The following is a 24,830-nucleotide window of genomic DNA, read 5'->3' on the forward strand; positions in this document are numbered from 1 at the left end:
AATTTGTAAATGTAAATTGAGTGTTGAATACTTGTATGAATGCGTAGAAGAGAAAAAAATGGGCGACAGCTTTAAGTAAAGAGAAAGCCAGCTAGCATATGCCTACGGCCATACTAGTCTGAATGCGCCCGATCTCGTCTGATCTCGGAAGCTAAGCAGAGTCAGGCCTGGTTAGTACTTGGATGGGAGACTGCCTGGGAATACCAGGTGCAGTAGGCTTTTGCTGCCGCCACAGGCTGCTCGACGTTTTGCACACACACGCGCACACACTGCTCTTAATCAATCAACATCCTTTTTGCTGCTCTCTCTCTCTCTCTCTCTCTCTCTCTCACTTTCCTTTGACCATTTCTTCGCTGCACATTCTCCTGCTGCTACACAAATGCAAGGGGCTCCAGACACAGGGCCGAAATAAGCAGAAGAAGAAAATAAGATAGCCAAAATACACACACTGGCGGAGGGCCACCAGGACACAGCAGCAGAGAGGAGAGACAAGGTGCATAGAAAACTCGGAGGGACAAACAGCAACAGAACAAAGAAGAATGTAGAAAGAGCAGCAGTTAAATTCAGGAAAAAAGCAAAGCCAACTAGCATGCTGTTGAAATGCATGTGTGTTAATGCGAGGAGCGTTACAAATAAGATTGACGAGTTGCAGGCGCAAGTTGCCACATGGGGTTATGCAATAGTAGCCATAACGGAGACCTGGCTTCAAAATGGGCGGAATTGGAAACTAAACAATCCTGGCTACAATGTAATAACATTTGTAGAAGTCGTGTGGGCAGATGTCACATGATCAGGCAGAATCATAGAAATTTACAGCACAGAAGGAGGCCATTCGGCCCATCTTGTCCGTGCCAGCCGACAAAGAGCAATCCACCCAAATCCCACTTTACAGCACTTGGTCCGTAGCCTTGTAGGTTACGGCAGTTCAAGTGCATATCCAAGTACTTTTTAAACGTGATGAGGGTTTCTGCCTCTACCACCCTTTCAGGCAGTGCATTCCAGACCCCCACCATTCACTGGGTGAAAAAATGTCTCCTCAAATTCCCTGTAAACCTCCTACCAATTACTTGAAATCTATTATTGACCCTTCTGCTAAGGGAAATAGGTCCTTCCTATCCACTCTATCTCGGCCCCTCATAATTTTACACACCTCAATTAGGTCTCGCCTCAGCCTCCTGTGTTCCAAAGAAAACAACCCCAGCCTATCCAATCTTTCCTCATAACTAAAATTCCCCAGCCCAGGCAACATCCTCGGAAATCTCCTCTGCACCTTCTCTAGTGCAATCGCATCCTTCTTGTAATGTGGTGACCAGAACTGCACGCGGCACTCTAGCTGCGGCCTAACTAGTGTTTTATACAGTTGAAGCATAACCTCCCCGCTCTTATATTCTACGCCTCGGCTAATAAAGGCAAGTATCCCGTATGCCTGCTTAACCACTTTATCTACCTGTCCTGCTACCTTCAGGGATCTGTGGACATGCACTCCAAGGTCCCGCTGATCCTCTGCATTTCTCAGTGTCCTACCATTTATTGTGTATTCCAACTGAATTCCATTTGCCACTGTTCTGCCCACTAGACGAGTCCATTGATATCTTCCTGCAGTCTACAGCATTCTGTTTCATTATTAACCACACGGCCAATTTTTGTATCATCTGCAAACTTCTTAATCATACTTCCTACATTCAAATCCAAATCATTGATATATACCAGAAAAAGCAAAGGGCCCAGTACTGAGTCGGTGCAGGCTCGATGGGCCGAAATGGCCTCTATCTGCACTGTGGGGTTTCTGTGATTCTGTGAGCCCTGCGGAACCCCACTGGAAACAGCCTTCCGGTCACAAAAACACCCTTCGACCATTACCCTTTGTTTCCTGCCTCTGAGCCAATTTTGGATCCAACTTGCCACTTTGCCTTGGATCCCATGGGCTTTTACTTTCATGACCAATCTGGCATGTGGGACTTTATCAAAAGCCTTGCTAAAATCCATATAGACTACATCAAAGGCACTACCCTCATCGACCCTCCTTGTTACCTCCTCGAAAAATTGAATTGCGTTAGTCAGACACGACCTTCCGTTAAGAAATCCATGCTGACTGTCCCTGATTAATCCGTGTCTTTCTAAATGAAGATTTCTCCTGTCCCTCAGAACTTTTTCCAATAATTTTCCCACCACCGAGGTTAGGCTGACTGGCCTGTAATTATGCGGTCTATCCCTCTCTCCCTTTTGAAAGAACGGTAGCACGTTAGCAGTCCTCCAGTGGTCGGGCACCACACCTGTAGCCAGAGAGGATTGTAAAATGATGGTGAGAGCCTGTGCTATTTGGTGTCTTACTTCTCTTAAGAGTGTGGGATAGATTTGATGCGGGCCTGGGTATTTGTCCAGTTTGAAAGATGCTACAGCCCTTAAGACTTGGTGTTTGAGCATGTTTATTTGATGTAATATTTGAATAGAAGGCAATGAAGGGTTGGGCTTGTAGTTTGTTTGTGTGGGAGGCAGAGCAGCAAGAAGAGGTGGAGGGGGGGTGGGGGGTTGCGGGAGGAGTAAAATTTGTAAATGTAAATTGAGTGTTGAATACTTGTATGAATGCGTAGAAGAGAAAAAAATGGGCGACAGCTTTAAGTAAAGAGAAAGCCAGCTAGCATATGCCTACGGCCATACTAGTCTGAATGCGCCCGATCTCGTCTGATCTCGGAAGCTAAGCAGAGTCAGGCCTGGTTAGTACTTGGATGGGAGACTGCCTGGGAATACCAGGTGCAGTAGGCTTTTGCTGCCACCACAGGCTGCTCAACGTTTTGCGCGCACACACTGCTCTTAATCAATCAACATCCTTTTTGCTGCTCTCTCTCTCTCTCTCTCTCTCTCTCTCGCTTTCCTTTGACCATTTCTTCGCTGCACATTCTCCTGCTGCTACACAAATGCAAGGGGCTCCAGACACAGGGCCGAAATAAGCAGAAGAAGAAAATAAGATAGCCAAAATACACACACTGGCGGAGGGCCACCAGGACACAGCAGCAGAGAGGAGAGACAAGGTGCATAGAAAACTCGGAGGGACAAACAGCAACAGAACAAAGAAGAATGTAGAAAGAGCAGCAGTTAAATTCAGGAAAAAAGCAAAGCCAACTAGCATGCTGTTGAAATGCATGTGTGTTAATGCGAGGAGCGTTACAAATAAGATTGACGAGTTGCAGGCGCAAGTTGCCACATGGGGTTATGCAATAGTAGCCATAACGGAGACCTGGCTTCAAAATGGGCGGAATTGGAAACTAAACAATCCTGGCTACAATGTAATAACATTTGTAGAAGTCGTGTGGGCAGATGTCACATGATCAGGCAGAATCATAGAAATTTACAGCACAGAAGGAGGCCATTCGGCCCATCTTGTCCGTGCCAGCCGACAAAGAGCAATCCACCCAAATCCCACTTTACAGCACTTGGTCCGTAGCCTTGTAGGTTACGGCAGTTCAAGTGCATATCCAAGTACTTTTTAAACGTGATGAGGGTTTCTGCCTCTACCACCCTTTCAGGCAGTGCATTCCAGACCCCCACCATTCACTGGGTGAAAAAATGTCTCCTCAAATTCCCTGTAAACCTCCTACCAATTACTTGAAATCTATTATTGACCCTTCTGCTAAGGGAAATAGGTCCTTCCTATCCACTCTATCTCGGCCCCTCATAATTTTACACACCTCAATTAGGTCTCGCCTCAGCCTCCTGTGTTCCAAAGAAAACAACCCCAGCCTATCCAATTTTTCCTCATAACTAAAATTCCCCAGCCCAGGCAACATCCTCGGAAATCTCCTCTGCACCTTCTCTAGTGCAATCGCATCCTTCTTGTAATGTGGTGACCAGAACTGCACGCGGCACTCTAGCTGCGGCCTAACTAGTGTTTTATACAGTTGAAGCATAACCTCCCCGCTCTTATATTCTACGCCTCGGCTAATAAAGGCAAGTATCCCGTATGCCTGCTTAACCACTTTATCTACCTGTCCTGCTACCTTCAGGGATCTGTGGACATGCACTCCAAGGTCCCGCTGATCCTCTGCATTTCTCAGTGTCCTACCATTTATTGTGTATTCCAACTGAATTCCATTTGCCACTGTTCTGCCCACTAGACGAGTCCATTGATATCTTCCTGCAGTCTACAGCATTCTGTTTCATTATTAACCACACGGCCAATTTTTGTATCATCTGCAAACTTCTTAATCATACTTCCTACATTCAAATCCAAATCATTGATATATACCAGAAAAAGCAAAGGGCCCAGTACTGAGTCGGTGCAGGCTCGATGGGCCGAAATGGCCTCTATCTGCACTGTGGGGTTTCTGTGATTCTGTGAGCCCTGCGGAACCCCACTGGAAACAGCCTTCCGGTCACAAAAACACCCTTCGACCATTACCCTTTGTTTCCTGCCTCTGAGCCAATTTTGGATCCAACTTGCCACTTTGCCTTGGATCCCATGGGCTTTTACTTTCGTGACCAATCTGGCATGTGGGACCTTATCAAAAGCCTTGCTAAAATCCATATAGACTACATCAAAGGCACTACCCTCATCGACCCTCCTTGTTACCTCCTCGAAAAATTGAATTGCGTTAGTCAGACACGACCTTCCGTTAAGAAATCCATGCTGACTGTCCCTGATTAATCCGTGTCTTTCTAAATGAAGATTTCTCCTGTCCCTCAGAACTTTTTCCAATAATTTTCCCACCACCGAGGTTAGGCTGACTGGCCTGTAATTATGCGGTCTATCCCTCTCTCCCTTTTGAAAGAACGGTAGCACGTTAGCAGTCCTCCAGTGGTCGGGCACCACACCTGTAGCCAGAGAGGATTGTAAAATGATGGTGAGAGCCTGTGCTATTTGGTGTCTTACTTCTCTTAAGAGTGTGGGATAGATTTGATGCGGGCCTGGGTATTTGTCCAGTTTGAAAGATGCTACAGCCCTTAAGACTTGGTGTTTGAGCATGTTTATTTGATGTAATATTTGAATAGAAGGCAATGAAGGGTTGGGCTTGTAGTTTGTTTGTGTGGGAGGCAGAGCAGCAAGAAGAGGTGGAGGGGGGGTGGGGGGTTGCGGGAGGAGTAAAATTTGTAAATGTAAATTGAGTGTTGAATACTTGTATGAATGCGTAGAAGAGAAAAAAATGGGCGACAGCTTTAAGTAAAGAGAAAGCCAGCTAGCATATGCCTACGGCCATACTAGTCTGAATGCGCCCGATCTCGTCTGATCTCGGAAACTAAGCAGAGTCAGGCCTGGTTAGTACTTGGATGGGAGACTGCCTGGGAATACCAGGTGCAGTAGGCTTTTGCTGCCGCCACAGGCTGCTCGACGTTTTGCGCGCACACACTGCTCTTAATCAATCAACATCCTTTTTGCTGCTCTCTCTCTCTCTCTCTCTCTCTCTCTCTCGCTTTCCTTTGACCATTTCTTCGCTGCACATTCTCCTGCTGCTACACAAATGCAAGGGGCTCCAGACACAGGGCCGAAATAAGCAGAAGAAGAAAATAAGATAGCCAAAATACACACACTGGCGGAGGGCCACCAGGACACAGCAGCAGAGAGGAGAGACAAGGTGCATAGAAAACTCGGAGGGACAAACAGCAACAGAACAAAGAAGAATGTAGAAAGAGCAGCAGTTAAATTCAGGAAAAAAGCAAAGCCAACTAGCATGCTGTTGAAATGCATGTGTGTTAATGCGAGGAGCGTTACAAATAAGATTGACGAGTTGCAGGCGCAAGTTGCCACATGGGGTTATGCAATAGTAGCCATAACGGAGACCTGGCTTCAAAATGGGCGGAATTGGAAACTAAACAATCCTGGCTACAATGTAATAACATTTGTAGAAGTCGTGTGGGCAGATGTCACATGATCAGGCAGAATCATAGAAATTTACAGCACAGAAGGAGGCCATTCGGCCCATCTTGTCCGTGCCAGCCGACAAAGAGCAATCCACCCAAATCCCACTTTACAGCACTTGGTCCGTAGCCTTGTAGGTTACGGCAGTTCAAGTGCATATCCAAGTACTTTTTAAACGTGATGAGGGTTTCTGCCTCTACCACCCTTTCAGGCAGTGCATTCCAGACCCCCACCATTCACTGGGTGAAAAAATGTCTCCTCAAATTCCCTGTAAACCTCCTACCAATTACTTGAAATCTATTATTGACCCTTCTGCTAAGGGAAATAGGTCCTTCCTATCCACTCTATCTCGGCCCCTCATAATTTTACACACCTCAATTAGGTCTCGCCTCAGCCTCCTGTGTTCCAAAGAAAACAACCCCAGCCTATCCAATTTTTCCTCATAACTAAAATTCCCCAGCCCAGGCAACATCCTCGGAAATCTCCTCTGCACCTTCTCTAGTGCAATCGCATCCTTCTTGTAATGTGGTGACCAGAACTGCACGCGGCACTCTAGCTGCGGCCTAACTAGTGTTTTATACAGTTGAAGCATAACCTCCCCGCTCTTATATTCTACGCCTCGGCTAATAAAGGCAAGTATCCCGTATGCCTGCTTAACCACTTTATCTACCTGTCCTGCTACCTTCAGGGATCTGTGGACATGCACTCCAAGGTCCCGCTGATCCTCTGCATTTCTCAGTGTCCTACCATTTATTGTGTATTCCAACTGAATTCCATTTGCCACTGTTCTGCCCACTAGACGAGTCCATTGATATCTTCCTGCAGTCTACAGCATTCTGTTTCATTATTAACCACACGGCCAATTTTTGTATCATCTGCAAACTTCTTAATCATACTTCCTACATTCAAATCCAAATCATTGATATATACCAGAAAAAGCAAAGGGCCCAGTACTGAGTCGGTGCAGGCTCGATGGGCCGAAATGGCCTCTATCTGCACTGTGGGGTTTCTGTGATTCTGTGAGCCCTGCGGAACCCCACTGGAAACAGCCTTCCGGTCACAAAAACACCCTTCGACCATTACCCTTTGTTTCCTGCCTCTGAGCCAATTTTGGATCCAACTTGCCACTTTGCCTTGGATCCCATGGGCTTTTACTTTCGTGACCAATCTGGCATGTGGGACCTTATCAAAAGCCTTGCTAAAATCCATATAGACTACATCAAAGGCACTACCCTCATCGACCCTCCTTGTTACCTCCTCGAAAAATTGAATTGCGTTAGTCAGACACGACCTTCCGTTAAGAAATCCATGCTGACTGTCCCTGATTAATCCGTGTCTTTCTAAATGAAGATTTCTCCTGTCCCTCAGAACTTTTTCCAATAATTTTCCCACCACCGAGGTTAGGCTGACTGGCCTGTAATTATGCGGTCTATCCCTCTCTCCCTTTTGAAAGAACGGTAGCACGTTAGCAGTCCTCCAGTGGTCGGGCACCACACCTGTAGCCAGAGAGGATTGTAAAATGATGGTGAGAGCCTGTGCTATTTGGTGTCTTACTTCTCTTAAGAGTGTGGGATAGATTTGATGCGGGCCTGGGTATTTGTCCAGTTTGAAAGATGCTACAGCCCTTAAGACTTGGTGTTTGAGCATGTTTATTTGATGTAATATTTGAATAGAAGGCAATGAAGGGTTGGGCTTGTAGTTTGTTTGTGTGGGAGGCAGAGCAGCAAGAAGAGGTGGAGGGGGGGTGGGGGGTTGCGGGAGGAGTAAAATTTGTAAATGTAAATTGAGTGTTGAATACTTGTATGAATGCGTAGAAGAGAAAAAAATGGGCGACAGCTTTAAGTAAAGAGAAAGCCAGCTAGCATATGCCTACGGCCATACTAGTCTGAATGCGCCCGATCTCGTCTGATCTCGGAAACTAAGCAGAGTCAGGCCTGGTTAGTACTTGGATGGGAGACTGCCTGGGAATACCAGGTGCAGTAGGCTTTTGCTGCCGCCACAGGCTGCTCGACGTTTTGCGCGCACACACTGCTCTTAATCAATCAACATCCTTTTTGCTGCTCTCTCTCTCTCTCTCTCTCTCTCTCTCTCGCTTTCCTTTGACCATTTCTTCGCTGCACATTCTCCTGCTGCTACACAAATGCAAGGGGCTCCAGACACAGGGCCGAAATAAGCAGAAGAAGAAAATAAGATAGCCAAAATACACACACTGGCGGAGGGCCACCAGGACACAGCAGCAGAGAGGAGAGACAAGGTGCATAGAAAACTCGGAGGGACAAACAGCAACAGAACAAAGAAGAATGTAGAAAGAGCAGCAGTTAAATTCAGGAAAAAAGCAAAGCCAACTAGCATGCTGTTGAAATGCATGTGTGTTAATGCGAGGAGCGTTACAAATAAGATTGACGAGTTGCAGGCGCAAGTTGCCACATGGGGTTATGCAATAGTAGCCATAACGGAGACCTGGCTTCAAAATGGGCGGAATTGGAAACTAAACAATCCTGGCTACAATGTAATAACATTTGTAGAAGTCGTGTGGGCAGATGTCACATGATCAGGCAGAATCATAGAAATTTACAGCACAGAAGGAGGCCATTCGGCCCATCTTGTCCGTGCCAGCCGACAAAGAGCAATCCACCCAAATCCCACTTTACAGCACTTGGTCCGTAGCCTTGTAGGTTACGGCAGTTCAAGTGCATATCCAAGTACTTTTTAAACGTGATGAGGGTTTCTGCCTCTACCACCCTTTCAGGCAGTGCATTCCAGACCCCCACCATTCACTGGGTGAAAAAATGTCTCCTCAAATTCCCTGTAAACCTCCTACCAATTACTTGAAATCTATTATTGACCCTTCTGCTAAGGGAAATAGGTCCTTCCTATCCACTCTATCTCGGCCCCTCATAATTTTACACACCTCAATTAGGTCTCGCCTCAGCCTCCTGTGTTCCAAAGAAAACAACCCCAGCCTATCCAATCTTTCCTCATAACTAAAATTCCCCAGCCCAGGCAACATCCTCGGAAATCTCCTCTGCACCTTCTCTAGTGCAATCGCATCCTTCTTGTAATGTGGTGACCAGAACTGCACGCGGCACTCTAGCTGCGGCCTAACTAGTGTTTTATACAGTTGAAGCATAACCTCCCCGCTCTTATATTCTACGCCTCGGCTAATAAAGGCAAGTATCCCGTATGCCTGCTTAACCACTTTATCTACCTGTCCTGCTACCTTCAGGGATCTGTGGACATGCACTCCAAGGTCCCGCTGATCCTCTGCATTTCTCAGTGTCCTACCATTTATTGTGTATTCCAACTGAATTCCATTTGCCACTGTTCTGCCCACTAGACGAGTCCATTGATATCTTCCTGCAGTCTACAGCATTCTGTTTCATTATTAACCACACGGCCAATTTTTGTATCATCTGCAAACTTCTTAATCATACTTCCTACATTCAAATCCAAATCATTGATATATACCAGAAAAAGCAAAGGGCCCAGTACTGAGTCGGTGCAGGCTCGATGGGCCGAAATGGCCTCTATCTGCACTGTGGGGTTTCTGTGATTCTGTGAGCCCTGCGGAACCCCACTGGAAACAGCCTTCCGGTCACAAAAACACCCTTCGACCATTACCCTTTGTTTCCTGCCTCTGAGCCAATTTTGGATCCAACTTGCCACTTTGCCTTGGATCCCATGGGCTTTTACTTTCGTGACCAATCTGGCATGTGGGACCTTATCAAAAGCCTTGCTAAAATCCATATAGACTACATCAAAGGCACTACCCTCATCGACCCTCCTTGTTACCTCCTCGAAAAATTGAATTGCGTTAGTCAGACACGACCTTCCGTTAAGAAATCCATGCTGACTGTCCCTGATTAATCCGTGTCTTTCTAAATGAAGATTTCTCCTGTCCCTCAGAACTTTTTCCAATAATTTTCCCACCACCGAGGTTAGGCTGACTGGCCTGTAATTATGCGGTCTATCCCTCTCTCCCTTTTGAAAGAACGGTAGCACGTTAGCAGTCCTCCAGTGGTCGGGCACCACACCTGTAGCCAGAGAGGATTGTAAAATGATGGTGAGAGCCTGTGCTATTTGGTGTCTTACTTCTCTTAAGAGTGTGGGATAGATTTGATGCGGGCCTGGGTATTTGTCCAGTTTGAAAGATGCTACAGCCCTTAAGACTTGGTGTTTGAGCATGTTTATTTGATGTAATATTTGAATAGAAGGCAATGAAGGGTTGGGCTTGTAGTTTGTTTGTGTGGGAGGCAGAGCAGCAAGAAGAGGTGGAGGGGGGGTGGGGGGTTGCGGGAGGAGTAAAATTTGTAAATGTAAATTGAGTGTTGAATACTTGTATGAATGCGTAGAAGAGAAAAAAATGGGCGACAGCTTTAAGTAAAGAGAAAGCCAGCTAGCATATGCCTACGGCCATACTAGTCTGAATGCGCCCGATCTCGTCTGATCTCGGAAGCTAAGCAGAGTCAGGCCTGGTTAGTACTTGGATGGGAGACTGCCTGGGAATACCAGGTGCAGTAGGCTTTTGCTGCCGCCACAGGCTGCTCGACGTTTTGCACACACACGCGCACACACTGCTCTTAATCAATCAACATCCTTTTTGCTGCTCTCTCTCTCTCTCTCTCTCTCTCTCTCACTTTCCTTTGACCATTTCTTCGCTGCACATTCTCCTGCTGCTACACAAATGCAAGGGGCTCCAGACACAGGGCCGAAATAAGCAGAAGAAGAAAATAAGATAGCCAAAATACACACACTGGCGGAGGGCCACCAGGACACAGCAGCAGAGAGGAGAGACAAGGTGCATAGAAAACTCGGAGGGACAAACAGCAACAGAACAAAGAAGAATGTAGAAAGAGCAGCAGTTAAATTCAGGAAAAAAGCAAAGCCAACTAGCATGCTGTTGAAATGCATGTGTGTTAATGCGAGGAGCGTTACAAATAAGATTGACGAGTTGCAGGCGCAAGTTGCCACATGGGGTTATGCAATAGTAGCCATAACGGAGACCTGGCTTCAAAATGGGCGGAATTGGAAACTAAACAATCCTGGCTACAATGTAATAACATTTGTAGAAGTCGTGTGGGCAGATGTCACATGATCAGGCAGAATCATAGAAATTTACAGCACAGAAGGAGGCCATTCGGCCCATCTTGTCCGTGCCAGCCGACAAAGAGCAATCCACCCAAATCCCACTTTACAGCACTTGGTCCGTAGCCTTGTAGGTTACGGCAGTTCAAGTGCATATCCAAGTACTTTTTAAACGTGATGAGGGTTTCTGCCTCTACCACCCTTTCAGGCAGTGCATTCCAGACCCCCACCATTCACTGGGTGAAAAAATGTCTCCTCAAATTCCCTGTAAACCTCCTACCAATTACTTGAAATCTATTATTGACCCTTCTGCTAAGGGAAATAGGTCCTTCCTATCCACTCTATCTCGGCCCCTCATAATTTTACACACCTCAATTAGGTCTCGCCTCAGCCTCCTGTGTTCCAAAGAAAACAACCCCAGCCTATCCAATCTTTCCTCATAACTAAAATTCCCCAGCCCAGGCAACATCCTCGGAAATCTCCTCTGCACCTTCTCTAGTGCAATCGCATCCTTCTTGTAATGTGGTGACCAGAACTGCACGCGGCACTCTAGCTGCGGCCTAACTAGTGTTTTATACAGTTGAAGCATAACCTCCCCGCTCTTATATTCTACGCCTCGGCTAATAAAGGCAAGTATCCCGTATGCCTGCTTAACCACTTTATCTACCTGTCCTGCTACCTTCAGGGATCTGTGGACATGCACTCCAAGGTCCCGCTGATCCTCTGCATTTCTCAGTGTCCTACCATTTATTGTGTATTCCAACTGAATTCCATTTGCCACTGTTCTGCCCACTAGACGAGTCCATTGATATCTTCCTGCAGTCTACAGCATTCTGTTTCATTATTAACCACACGGCCAATTTTTGTATCATCTGCAAACTTCTTAATCATACTTCCTACATTCAAATCCAAATCATTGATATATACCAGAAAAAGCAAAGGGCCCAGTACTGAGTCGGTGCAGGCTCGATGGGCCGAAATGGCCTCTATCTGCACTGTGGGGTTTCTGTGATTCTGTGAGCCCTGCGGAACCCCACTGGAAACAGCCTTCCGGTCACAAAAACACCCTTCGACCATTACCCTTTGTTTCCTGCCTCTGAGCCAATTTTGGATCCAACTTGCCACTTTGCCTTGGATCCCATGGGCTTTTACTTTCATGACCAATCTGGCATGTGGGACTTTATCAAAAGCCTTGCTAAAATCCATATAGACTACATCAAAGGCACTACCCTCATCGACCCTCCTTGTTACCTCCTCGAAAAATTGAATTGCGTTAGTCAGACACGACCTTCCGTTAAGAAATCCATGCTGACTGTCCCTGATTAATCCGTGTCTTTCTAAATGAAGATTTCTCCTGTCCCTCAGAACTTTTTCCAATAATTTTCCCACCACCGAGGTTAGGCTGACTGGCCTGTAATTATGCGGTCTATCCCTCTCTCCCTTTTGAAAGAACGGTAGCACGTTAGCAGTCCTCCAGTGGTCGGGCACCACACCTGTAGCCAGAGAGGATTGTAAAATGATGGTGAGAGCCTGTGCTATTTGGTGTCTTACTTCTCTTAAGAGTGTGGGATAGATTTGATGCGGGCCTGGGTATTTGTCCAGTTTGAAAGATGCTACAGCCCTTAAGACTTGGTGTTTGAGCATGTTTATTTGATGTAATATTTGAATAGAAGGCAATGAAGGGTTGGGCTTGTAGTTTGTTTGTGTGGGAGGCAGAGCAGCAAGAAGAGGTGGAGGGGGGGTGGGGGGTTGCGGGAGGAGTAAAATTTGTAAATGTAAATTGAGTGTTGAATACTTGTATGAATGCGTAGAAGAGAAAAAAATGGGCGACAGCTTTAAGTAAAGAGAAAGCCAGCTAGCATATGCCTACGGCCATACTAGTCTGAATGCGCCTGATCTCGGAAGCTAAGCAGAGTCAGGCCTGGTTAGTACTTGGATGGGAGACTGCCTGGGAATACCGGGTGCAGTAGGCTTTTGCTGCCACCACAGGCTGCTCAACGTTTTGCGCGCACACACTGCTCTTAATCAATCAACATCCTTTTTGCTGCTCTCTCTCTCTCTCTCTCTCTCTCTCGCTTTCCTTTGACCATTTCTTCGCTGCACATTCTCCTGCTGCTACACAAATGCAAGGGGCTCCAGACACAGGGCCGAAATAAGCAGAAGAAGAAAATAAGATAGCCAAAATACACACACTGGCGGAGGGCCACCAGGACACAGCAGCAGAGAGGAGAGACAAGGTGCATAGAAAACTCGGAGGGACAAACAGCAACAGAACAAAGAAGAATGTAGAAAGAGCAGCAGTTAAATTCAGGAAAAAAGCAAAGCCAACTAGCATGCTGTTGAAATGCATGTGTGTTAATGCGAGGAGCGTTACAAATAAGATTGACGAGTTGCAGGCGCAAGTTGCCACATGGGGTTATGCAATAGTAGCCATAACGGAGACCTGGCTTCAAAATGGGCGGAATTGGAAACTAAACAATCCTGGCTACAATGTAATAACATTTGTAGAAGTCGTGTGGGCAGATGTCACATGATCAGGCAGAATCATAGAAATTTACAGCACAGAAGGAGGCCATTCGGCCCATCTTGTCCGTGCCAGCCGACAAAGAGCAATCCACCCAAATCCCACTTTACAGCACTTGGTCCGTAGCCTTGTAGGTTACGGCAGTTCAAGTGCATATCCAAGTACTTTTTAAACGTGATGAGGGTTTCTGCCTCTACCACCCTTTCAGGCAGTGCATTCCAGACCCCCACCATTCACTGGGTGAAAAAATGTCTCCTCAAATTCCCTGTAAACCTCCTACCAATTACTTGAAATCTATTATTGACCCTTCTGCTAAGGGAAATAGGTCCTTCCTATCCACTCTATCTCGGCCCCTCATAATTTTACACACCTCAATTAGGTCTCGCCTCAGCCTCCTGTGTTCCAAAGAAAACAACCCCAGCCTATCCAATCTTTCCTCATAACTAAAATTCCCCAGCCCAGGCAACATCCTCGGAAATCTCCTCTGCACCTTCTCTAGTGCAATCGCATCCTTCTTGTAATGTGGTGACCAGAACTGCACGCGGCACTCTAGCTGCGGCCTAACTAGTGTTTTATACAGTTGAAGCATAACCTCCCCGCTCTTATATTCTACGCCTCGGCTAATAAAGGCAAGTATCCCGTATGCCTGCTTAACCACTTTATCTACCTGTCCTGCTACCTTCAGGGATCTGTGGACATGCACTCCAAGGTCCCGCTGATCCTCTGCATTTCTCAGTGTCCTACCATTTATTGTGTATTCCAACTGAATTCCATTTGCCACTGTTCTGCCCACTAGACGAGTCCATTGATATCTTCCTGCAGTCTACAGCATTCTGTTTCATTATTAACCACACGGCCAATTTTTGTATCATCTGCAAACTTCTTAATCATACTTCCTACATTCAAATCCAAATCATTGATATATACCAGAAAAAGCAAAGGGCCCAGTACTGAGTCGGTGCAGGCTCGATGGGCCGAAATGGCCTCTATCTGCACTGTGGGGTTTCTGTGATTCTGTGAGCCCTGCGGAACCCCACTGGAAACAGCCTTCCGGTCACAAAAACACCCTTCGACCATTACCCTTTGTTTCCTGCCTCTGAGCCAATTTTGGATCCAACTTGCCACTTTGCCTTGGATCCCATGGGCTTTTACTTTCGTGACCAATCTGGCATGCGGGACCTTATCAAAAGCCTTGCTAAAATCCATATAGACTACATCAAAGGCACTACCCTCATCGACCCTCCTTGTTACCTCCTCGAAAAATTGAATTGCGTTAGTCAGACACGACCTTCCGTTAAGAAATCCATGCTGACTGTCCCTGATTAATCCGTGTCTTTCTAAATGAAGATTTCTCCTGTCCCTCAGAACTTTTTCCAATAATTTTCCCACCACCGAGGTTAGGCTGACTGGCCTGTAATTATGCGGTCTATCCCTCTCTCCCTTTTGAAAGAACGGTAGCACGTTAGCAGTCCTCCAGTGGTCGGGCACCACACCTGTAGCCAGAGAGGATTGTAAAATGATGGTGAGAGCCTGTGCTATTTGGTGTCTTACTTCTCTTAAGAGTGTGGGATAGATTTGATGCGGGCCTGGGTATTTGTCCAGTTTGAAAGATGCTACAGCCCTTAAGACTTGGTGTTTGAGCATGTTTATTTGATGTAATATTTGAATAGAAGGCAATGAAGGGTTGGGCTTGTAGTTTGTTTGTGTGGGAGGCAGAGCAGCAAGAAGAGGTGGAGGGGGGGTGGGGGGTTGCGGGAGGAGTAAAATTTGTAAATGTAAATTGAGTGTTGAATACTTGTATGAATGCGTAGAAGAGAAAAAAATGGGCGACAGCTTTAAGTAAAGAGAAAGCCAGCTAGCATATGCCTACGGCCATACTAGTCTGAATGCGCCCGATCTCGTCTGATCTCGGAAGCTAAGCAGAGTCAGGCCTGGTTAGTACTTGGATGGGAGACTGCCTGGGAATACCAGGTGCAGTAGGCTTTTGCTGCCGCCACAGGCTGCTCGACGTTTTGCACACACACGCGCACACACTGCTCTTAATCAATCAACATCCTTTTTGCTGCTCTCTCTCTCTCTCTCTCTCGCTTTCCTTTGACCATTTCTTCGCTGCACATTCTCCTGCTGCTACACAAATGCAAGGGGCTCCAGACACAGGGCCGAAATAAGCAGAAGAAGAAAATAAGATAGCCAAAATACACACACTGGCGGAGGGCCACCAGGACACAGCAGCAGAGAGGAGAGACAAGGTGCATAGAAAACTCGGAGGGACAAACAGCAACAGAACAAAGAAGAATGTAGAAAGAGCAGCAGTTAAATTCAGGAAAAAAGCAAAGCCAACTAGCATGCTGTTGAAATGCATGTGTGTTAATGCGAGGAGCGTTACAAATAAGATTGACGAGTTGCAGGCGCAAGTTGCCACATGGGGTTATGCAATAGTAGCTATAACGGAGACCTGGCTTCAAAATGGGCGGAATTGGAAACTAAACAATCCTGGCTACAATGTAATAACATTTGTAGAAGTCGTGTGGGCAGATGTCACATGATCAGGCAGAATCATAGAAATTTACAGCACAGAAGGAGGCCATTCGGCCCATCTTGTCCGTGCCAGCCGACAAAGAGCAATCCACCCAAATCCCACTTTACAGCACTTGGTCCGTAGCCTTGTAGGTTACGGCAGTTCAAGTGCATATCCAAGTACTTTTTAAACGTGATGAGGGTTTCTGCCTCTACCACCCTTTCAGGCAGTGCATTCCAGACCCCCACCATTCACTGGGTGAAAAAATGTCTCCTCAAATTCCCTGTAAACCTCCTACCAATTACTTGAAATCTATTATTGACCCTTCTGCTAAGGGAAATAGGTCCTTCCTATCCACTCTATCTCGGCCCCTCATAATTTTACACACCTCAATTAGGTCTCGCCTCAGCCTCCTGTGTTCCAAAGAAAACAACCCCAGCCTATCCAATCTTTCCTCATAACTAAAATTCCCCAGCCCAGGCAACATCCTCGGAAATCTCCTCTGCACCTTCTCTCGTGCAATCGCATCCTTCTTGTAATGTGGTGACCAGAACTGCACGCGGCACTCTAGCTGCGGCCTAACTAGTGTTTTATACAGTTGAAGCATAACCTCCCCGCTCTTATATTCTACGCCTCGGCTAATAAAGGCAAGTATCCCGTATGCCTGCTTAACCACTTTATCTACCTGTCCTGCTACCTTCAGGGATCTGTGGACATGCACTCCAAGGTCCCGCTGATCCTCTGCATTTCTCAGTGTCCTACCATTTATTGTGTATTCCAACTGAATTCCATTTGCCACTGTTCTGCCCACTAGACGAGTCCATTGATATCTTCCTGCAGTCTACAGCATTCTGTTTCATTATTAACCACACGGCCAATTTTTGTATCATCTGCAAACTTCTTAATCATACTTCCTACATTCAAATCCAAATCATTGATATATACCAGAAAAAGCAAAGGGCCCAGTACTGAGTCGGTGCAGGCTCGATGGGCCGAAATGGCCTCTATCTGCACTGTGGGGTTTCTGTGATTCTGTGAGCCCTGCGGAACCCCACTGGAAACAGCCTTCCGGTCACAAAAACACCCTTCGACCATTACCCTTTGTTTCCTGCCTCTGAGCCAATTTTGGATCCAACTTGCCACTTTGCCTTGGATCCCATGGGCTTTTACTTTCGTGACCAATCTGGCATGCGGGACCTTATCAAAAGCCTTGCTAAAATCCATATAGACTACATCAAAGGCACTACCCTCATCGACCCTCCTTGTTACCTCCTCGAAAAATTGAATTGCGTTAGTCAGACACGACCTTCCGTTAAGAAATCCATGCTGACTGTCCCTGATTAATCCGTGTCTTTCTAAATGAAGATTTCTCCTGTCCCTCAGAACTTTTTCCAATATTTTTCCCACCACCGAGGTTAGGCTGACTGGCCTGTAATTATGCGGTCTATCCCTCTCTCCCTTTTGAAAGAACGGTAGCACGTTAGCAGTCCTCCAGTGGTCGGGCACCACACCTGTAGCCAGAGAGGATTGTAAAATGATGGTGAGAGCCTGTGCTATTTGGTGTCTTACTTCTCTTAAGAGTGTGGGATAGATTTGATGCGGGCCTGGGTATTTGTCCAGTTTGAAAGATGCTACAGCCCTTAAGACTTGGTGTTTGAGCATGTTTATTTGATGTAATATTTGAATAGAAGGCAATGAAGGGTTGGGCTTGTAGTTTGTTTGTGTGGGAGGCAGAGCAGCAAGAAGAGGTGGAGGGGGGGTGGGGGGTTGCGGGAGGAGTAAAATTTGTAAATGTAAATTGAGTGTTGAATACTTGTATGAATGCGTAGAAGAGAAAAAAATGGGCGACAGCTTTAAGTAAAGAGAAAGCCAGCTAGCATATGCCTACGGCCATACTAGTCTGAATGCGCCCGATCTCGGAAGCTAAGCAGAGTCAGGCCTGGTTAGTACTTGGATGGGAGACTGCCTGGGAATACCGGGTGCAGTAGGCTTTTGCTGCCGCCACAGGCTGCTCGACGTTTTGCACACACACGCGCACACACTGCTCTTAATCAATCAACATCCTTTTTGCTGCTCTCTCTCTCTCTCTCTCTCTCTCTCTCACTTTCCTTTGACCATTTCTTCGCTGCACATTCTCCTGCTGCTACACAAATGCAAGGGGCTCCAGACACAGGGCCGAAATAAGCAGAAGAAGAAAATAAGATAGCCAAAATACACACACTGGCGGAGGGCCACCAGGACACAGCAGCAGAGAGGAGAGACAAGGTGCATAGAAAACTCGGAGGGACAAACAGCAACAGAACAAAGAAGAATGTAGAAAGAGCAGCAGTTAAATTCAGGAAAAAAGCAAAGCCAACTAGCATGCTGTTGAAATGCATGTGTGTTAATGCGAGGAGCGTTACAAATAAGATTGACGAGTTGCAGGCGCAAGTTGCCACATGGGGTTATGCAATAGTAGCCATAACGGAGACCTGGCTTCAAAATGGGCGGAATTGGAAACTAAACAATCCTGGCTACAATGTAATAACATTTGTAGAAGTCGTGTGGGCAGATGTCACATGATCAGGCAGAATCATAGAAATTTACAGCACAGAAGGAGGCCATTCGGCCCATCTTGTCCGTGCCAGCCGACAAAGAGCAATCCACCCAAATCCCACTTTACAGCACTTGGTCCGTAGCCTTGTAGGTTACGGCAGTTCAAGTGCATATCCAAGTACTTTTTAAACGTGATGAGGGTTTCTGCCTCTACCACCCTTTCAGGCAGTGCATTCCAGACCCCCACCATTCACTGGGTGAAAAAATGTCTCCTCAAATTCCCTGTAAACCTCCTACCAATTACTTGAAATCTATTATTGACCCTTCTGCTAAGGGAAATAGGTCCTTCCTATCCACTCTATCTCGGCCCCTCATAATTTTACACACCTCAATTAGGTCTCGCCTCAGCCTCCTGTGTTCCAAAGAAAACAACCCCAGCCTATCCAATCTTTCCTCATAACTAAAATTCCCCAGCCCAGGCAACATCCTCGGAAATCTCCTCTGCACCTTCTCTAGTGCAATCGCATCCTTCTTGTAATGTGGTGACCAGAACTGCACGCGGCACTCTAGCTGCGGCCTAACTAGTGTTTTATACAGTTGAAGCATAACCTCCCCGCTCTTATATTCTACGCCTCGGCTAATAAAGGCAAGTATCCCGTATGCCTGCTTAACCACTTTATCTACCTGTCCTGCTACCTTCAGGGATCTGTGGACATGCACTCCAAGGTCCCGCTGATCCTCTGCATTTCTCAGTGTCCTACCATTTATTGTGTATTCCAACTGAATTCCATTTGCCACTGTTCTGCCCACTAGACGAGTCCATTGATATCTTCCTGCAGTCTACAGCATTCTGTTTCATTATTAACCACACGGCCAATTTTTGTATCATCTGCAAACTTCTTAATCATACTTCCTACATTCAAATCCAAATCATTGATATATACCAGAAAAAGCAAAGGGCCCAGTACTGAGTCGGTGCAGGCTCGATGGGCCGAAATGGCCTCTATCTGCACTGTGGGGTTTCTGTGATTCTGTGAGCCCTGCGGAACCCCACTGGAAACAGCCTTCCGGTCACAAAAACACCCTTCGACCATTACCCTTTGTTTCCTGCCTCTGAGCCAATTTTGGATCCAACTTGCCACTTTGCCTTGGATCCCATGGGCTTTTACTTTCATGACCAATCTGGCATGTGGGACTTTATCAAAAGCCTTGCTAAAATCCATATAGACTACATCAAAGGCACTACCCTCATCGACCCTCCTTGTTACCTCCTCGAAAAATTGAATTGCGTTAGTCAGACACGACCTTCCGTTAAGAAATCCATGCTGACTGTCCCTGATTAATCCGTGTCTTTCTAAATGAAGATTTCTCCTGTCCCTCAGAACTTTTTCCAATAATTTTCCCACCACCGAGGTTAGGCTGACTGGCCTGTAATTATGCGGTCTATCCCTCTCTCCCTTTTGAAAGAACGGTAGCACGTTAGCAGTCCTCCAGTGGTCGGGCACCACACCTGTAGCCAGAGAGGATTGTAAAATGATGGTGAGAGCCTGTGCTATTTGGTGTCTTACTTCTCTTAAGAGTGTGGGATAGATTTGATGCGGGCCTGGGTATTTGTCCAGTTTGAAAGATGCTACAGCCCTTAAGACTTGGTGTTTGAGCATGTTTATTTGATGTAATATTTGAATAGAAGGCAATGAAGGGTTGGGCTTGTAGTTTGTTTGTGTGGGAGGCAGAGCAGCAAGAAGAGGTGGAGGGGGGGTGGGGGGTTGCGGGAGGAGTAAAATTTGTAAATGTAAATTGAGTGTTGAATACTTGTATGAATGCGTAGAAGAGAAAAAAATGGGCGACAGCTTTAAGTAAAGAGAAAGCCAGCTAGCATATGCCTACGGCCATACTAGTCTGAATGCGCCTGATCTCGGAAGCTAAGCAGAGTCAGGCCTGGTTAGTACTTGGATGGGAGACTGCCTGGGAATACCAGGTGCAGTAGGCTTTTGCTGCCACCACAGGCTGCTCAACGTTTTGCGCGCACACACTGCTCTTAATCAATCAACATCCTTTTTGCTGCTCTCTCTCTCTCTCTCTCTCTCTCTCGCTTTCCTTTGACCATTTCTTCGCTGCACATTCTCCTGCTGCTACACAAATGCAAGGGGCTCCAGACACAGGGCCGAAATAAGCAGAAGAAGAAAATAAGATAGCCAAAATACACACACTGGCGGAGGGCCACCAGGACACAGCAGCAGAGAGGAGAGACAAGGTGCATAGAAAACTCGGAGGGACAAACAGCAACAGAACAAAGAAGAATGTAGAAAGAGCAGCAGTTAAATTCAGGAAAAAAGCAAAGCCAACTAGCATGCTGTTGAAATGCATGTGTGTTAATGCGAGGAGCGTTACAAATAAGATTGACGAGTTGCAGGCGCAAGTTGCCACATGGGGTTATGCAATAGTAGCCATAACGGAGACCTGGCTTCAAAATGGGCGGAATTGGAAACTAAACAATCCTGGCTACAATGTAATAACATTTGTAGAAGTCGTGTGGGCAGATGTCACATGATCAGGCAGAATCATAGAAATTTACAGCACAGAAGGAGGCCATTCGGCCCATCTTGTCCGTGCCAGCCGACAAAGAGCAATCCACCCAAATCCCACTTTACAGCACTTGGTCCGTAGCCTTGTAGGTTACGGCAGTTCAAGTGCATATCCAAGTACTTTTTAAACGTGATGAGGGTTTCTGCCTCTACCACCCTTTCAGGCAGTGCATTCCAGACCCCCACCATTCACTGGGTGAAAAAATGTCTCCTCAAATTCCCTGTAAACCTCCTACCAATTACTTGAAATCTATTATTGACCCTTCTGCTAAGGGAAATAGGTCCTTCCTATCCACTCTATCTCGGCCCCTCATAATTTTACACACCTCAATTAGGTCTCGCCTCAGCCTCCTGTGTTCCAAAGAAAACAACCCCAGCCTATCCAATCTTTCCTCATAACTAAAATTCCCCAGCCCAGGCAACATCCTCGGAAATCTCCTCTGCACCTTCTCTAGTGCAATCGCATCCTTCTTGTAATGTGGTGACCAGAACTGCACGCGGCACTCTAGCTGCGGCCTAACTAGTGTTTTATACAGTTGAAGCATAACCTCCCCGCTCTTATATTCTACGCCTCGGCTAATAAAGGCAAGTATCCCGTATGCCTGCTTAACCACTTTATCTACCTGTCCTGCTACCTTCAGGGATCTGTGGACATGCACTCCAAGGTCCCGCTGATCCTCTGCATTTCTCAGTGTCCTACCATTTATTGTGTATTCCAACTGAATTCCATTTGCCACTGTTCTGCCCACTAGACGAGTCCATTGATATCTTCCTGCAGTCTACAGCATTCTGTTTCATTATTAACCACACGGCCAATTTTTGTATCATCTGCAAACTTCTTAATCATACTTCCTACATTCAAATCCAAATCATTGATATATACCAGAAAAAGCAAAGGGCCCAGTACTGAGTCGGTGCAGGCTCGATGGGCCGAAATGGCCTCTATCTGCACTGTGGGGTTTCTGTGATTCTGTGAGCCCTGCGGAACCCCACTGGAAACAGCCTTCCGGTCACAAAAACACCCTTCGACCATTACCCTTTGTTTCCTGCCTCTGAGCCAATTTTGGATCCAACTTGCCACTTTGCCTTGGATCCCATGGGCTTTTACTTTCGTGACCAATCTGGCATGCGGGACCTTATCAAAAGCCTTGCTAAAATCCATATAGACTACATCAAAGGCACTACCCTCATCGACCCTCCTTGTTACCTCCTCGAAAAATTGAATTGCGTTAGTCAGACACGACCTTCCGTTAAGAAATCCATGCTGACTGTCCCTGATTAATCCGTGTCTTTCTAAATGAAGATTTCTCCTGTCCCTCAGAACTTTTTCCAATAATTTTCCCACCACCGAGGTTAGGCTGACTGGCCTGTAATTATGCGGTCTATCCCTCTCTCCCTTTTGAAAGAACGGTAGCACGTTAGCAGTCCTCCAGTGGTCGGGCACCACACCTGTAGCCAGAGAGGATTGTAAAATGATGGTGAGAGCCTGTGCTATTTGGTGTCTTACTTCTCTTAAGAGTGTGGGATAGATTTGATGCGGGCCTGGGTATTTGTCCAGTTTGAAAGATGCTACAGCCCTTAAGACTTGGTGTTTGAGCATGTTTATTTGATGTAATATTTGAATAGAAGGCAATGAAGGGTTGGGCTTGTAGTTTGTTTGTGTGGGAGGCAGAGCAGCAAGAAGAGGTGGAGGGGGGGTGGGGGGTTGCGGGAGGAGTAAAATTTGTAAATGTAAATTGAGTGTTGAATACTTGTATGAATGCGTAGAAGAGAAAAAAATGGGCGACAGCTTTAAGTAAAGAGAAAGCCAGCTAGCATATGCCTACGGCCATACTAGTCTGAATGCGCCCGATCTCGTCTGATCTCGGAAGCTAAGCAGAGTCAGGCCTGGTTAGTACTTGGATGGGAGACTGCCTGGGAATACCAGGTGCAGTAGGCTTTTGCTGCCGCCACAGGCTGCTCGACGTTTTGCACACACACGCGCACACACTGCTCTTAATCAATCAACATCCTTTTTGCTGCTCTCTCTCTCTCTCTCTCTCGCTTTCCTTTGACCATTTCTTCGCTGCACATTCTCCTGCTGCTACACAAATGCAAGGGGCTCCAGACACAGGGCCGAAATAAGCAGAAGAAGAAAATAAGATAGCCAAAATACACACACTGGCGGAGGGCCACCAGGACACAGCAGCAGAGAGGAGAGACAAGGTGCATAGAAAACTCGGAGGGACAAACAGCAACAGAACAAAGAAGAATGTAGAAAGAGCAGCAGTTAAATTCAGGAAAAAAGCAAAGCCAACTAGCATGCTGTTGAAATGCATGTGTGTTAATGCGAGGAGCGTTACAAATAAGATTGACGAGTTGCAGGCGCAAGTTGCCACATGGGGTTATGCAATAGTAGCTATAACGGAGACCTGGCTTCAAAATGGGCGGAATTGGAAACTAAACAATCCTGGCTACAATGTAATAACATTTGTAGAAGTCGTGTGGGCAGATGTCACATGATCAGGCAGAATCATAGAAATTTACAGCACAGAAGGAGGCCATTCGGCCCATCTTGTCCGTGCCAGCCGACAAAGAGCAATCCACCCAAATCCCACTTTACAGCACTTGGTCCGTAGCCTTGTAGGTTACGGCAGTTCAAGTGCATATCCAAGTACTTTTTAAACGTGATGAGGGTTTCTGCCTCTACCACCCTTTCAGGCAGTGCATTCCAGACCCCCACCATTCACTGGGTGAAAAAATGTCTCCTCAAATTCCCTGTAAACCTCCTACCAATTACTTGAAATCTATTATTGACCCTTCTGCTAAGGGAAATAGGTCCTTCCTATCCACTCTATCTCGGCCCCTCATAATTTTACACACCTCAATTAGGTCTCGCCTCAGCCTCCTGTGTTCCAAAGAAAACAACCCCAGCCTATCCAATCTTTCCTCATAACTAAAATTCCCCAGCCCAGGCAACATCCTCGGAAATCTCCTCTGCACCTTCTCTCGTGCAATCGCATCCTTCTTGTAATGTGGTGACCAGAACTGCACGCGGCACTCTAGCTGCGGCCTAACTAGTGTTTTATACAGTTGAAGCATAACCTCCCCGCTCTTATATTCTACGCCTCGGCTAATAAAGGCAAGTATCCCGTATGCCTGCTTAACCACTTTATCTACCTGTCCTGCTACCTTCAGGGATCTGTGGACATGCACTCCAAGGTCCCGCTGATCCTCTGCATTTCTCAGTGTCCTACCATTTATTGTGTATTCCAACTGAATTCCATTTGCCACTGTTCTGCCCACTAGACGAGTCCATTGATATCTTCCTGCAGTCTACAGCATTCTGTTTCATTATTAACCACACGGCCAATTTTTGTATCATCTGCAAACTTCTTAATCATACTTCCTACATTCAAATCCAAATCATTGATATATACCAGAAAAAGCAAAGGGCCCAGTACTGAGTCGGTGCAGGCTCGATGGGCCGAAATGGCCTCTATCTGCACTGTGGGGTTTCTGTGATTCTGTGAGCCCTGCGGAACCCCACTGGAAACAGCCTTCCGGTCACAAAAACACCCTTCGACCATTACCCTTTGTTTCCTGCCTCTGAGCCAATTTTGGATCCAACTTGCCACTTTGCCTTGGATCCCATGGGCTTTTACTTTCGTGACCAATCTGGCATGCGGGACCTTATCAAAAGCCTTGCTAAAATCCATATAGACTACATCAAAGGCACTACCCTCATCGACC

At 46.5% G+C, this 24,830-nt stretch overlaps 5 non-coding genes and 5 pseudogenes across 5 annotated transcripts; all 10 read left to right on the forward strand.

Moving 5' to 3' along the window:
• Window positions 1–100: 100 nt before the first annotated feature.
• Window positions 101–219, forward strand: LOC147082793 (5S ribosomal RNA). The gene has a single exon (XR_015076015.1). It is a non-coding gene; the product is annotated as a 5S ribosomal RNA (ribosomal RNA).
• Window positions 220–2,644: 2,425 nt separating this feature from the next.
• On the forward strand, window positions 2,645–2,763 carry LOC147082794 (5S ribosomal RNA). Its single transcript, XR_015076016.1, has one exon. It is a non-coding gene; the product is annotated as a 5S ribosomal RNA (ribosomal RNA).
• Window positions 2,764–5,180: 2,417 nt separating this feature from the next.
• LOC147082795 (5S ribosomal RNA) lies at window positions 5,181–5,299 on the forward strand (annotated as a pseudogene).
• A 2,419-nt stretch (window positions 5,300–7,718) lies between these two features.
• On the forward strand, window positions 7,719–7,837 carry LOC147082796 (5S ribosomal RNA; annotated as a pseudogene).
• Window positions 7,838–10,256: 2,419 nt separating this feature from the next.
• On the forward strand, window positions 10,257–10,375 carry LOC147082797 (5S ribosomal RNA). Its single transcript, XR_015076017.1, has one exon. It is a non-coding gene; the product is annotated as a 5S ribosomal RNA (ribosomal RNA).
• Window positions 10,376–12,800: 2,425 nt separating this feature from the next.
• Window positions 12,801–12,909, forward strand: LOC147082798 (5S ribosomal RNA; annotated as a pseudogene).
• Window positions 12,910–15,324: 2,415 nt separating this feature from the next.
• Window positions 15,325–15,443, forward strand: LOC147082799 (5S ribosomal RNA). Its single transcript, XR_015076018.1, has one exon. It is a non-coding gene; the product is annotated as a 5S ribosomal RNA (ribosomal RNA).
• A 2,417-nt stretch (window positions 15,444–17,860) lies between these two features.
• On the forward strand, window positions 17,861–17,969 carry LOC147082800 (5S ribosomal RNA; annotated as a pseudogene).
• Window positions 17,970–20,394: 2,425 nt separating this feature from the next.
• Window positions 20,395–20,503, forward strand: LOC147082801 (5S ribosomal RNA; annotated as a pseudogene).
• Window positions 20,504–22,918: 2,415 nt separating this feature from the next.
• Window positions 22,919–23,037, forward strand: LOC147082802 (5S ribosomal RNA). Its single transcript, XR_015076019.1, has one exon. It is a non-coding gene; the product is annotated as a 5S ribosomal RNA (ribosomal RNA).
• Window positions 23,038–24,830: the final 1,793 nt, after the last annotated feature.

Source organism: Somniosus microcephalus, unplaced genomic scaffold (assembly GCF_052327205.1).
Source record: "Somniosus microcephalus isolate GS21.2 unplaced genomic scaffold, FLI_Smic_1.0 scaffold110, whole genome shotgun sequence".
Classification (NCBI taxonomy): Eukaryota; Metazoa; Chordata; class Chondrichthyes; order Squaliformes; family Somniosidae; genus Somniosus; species Somniosus microcephalus.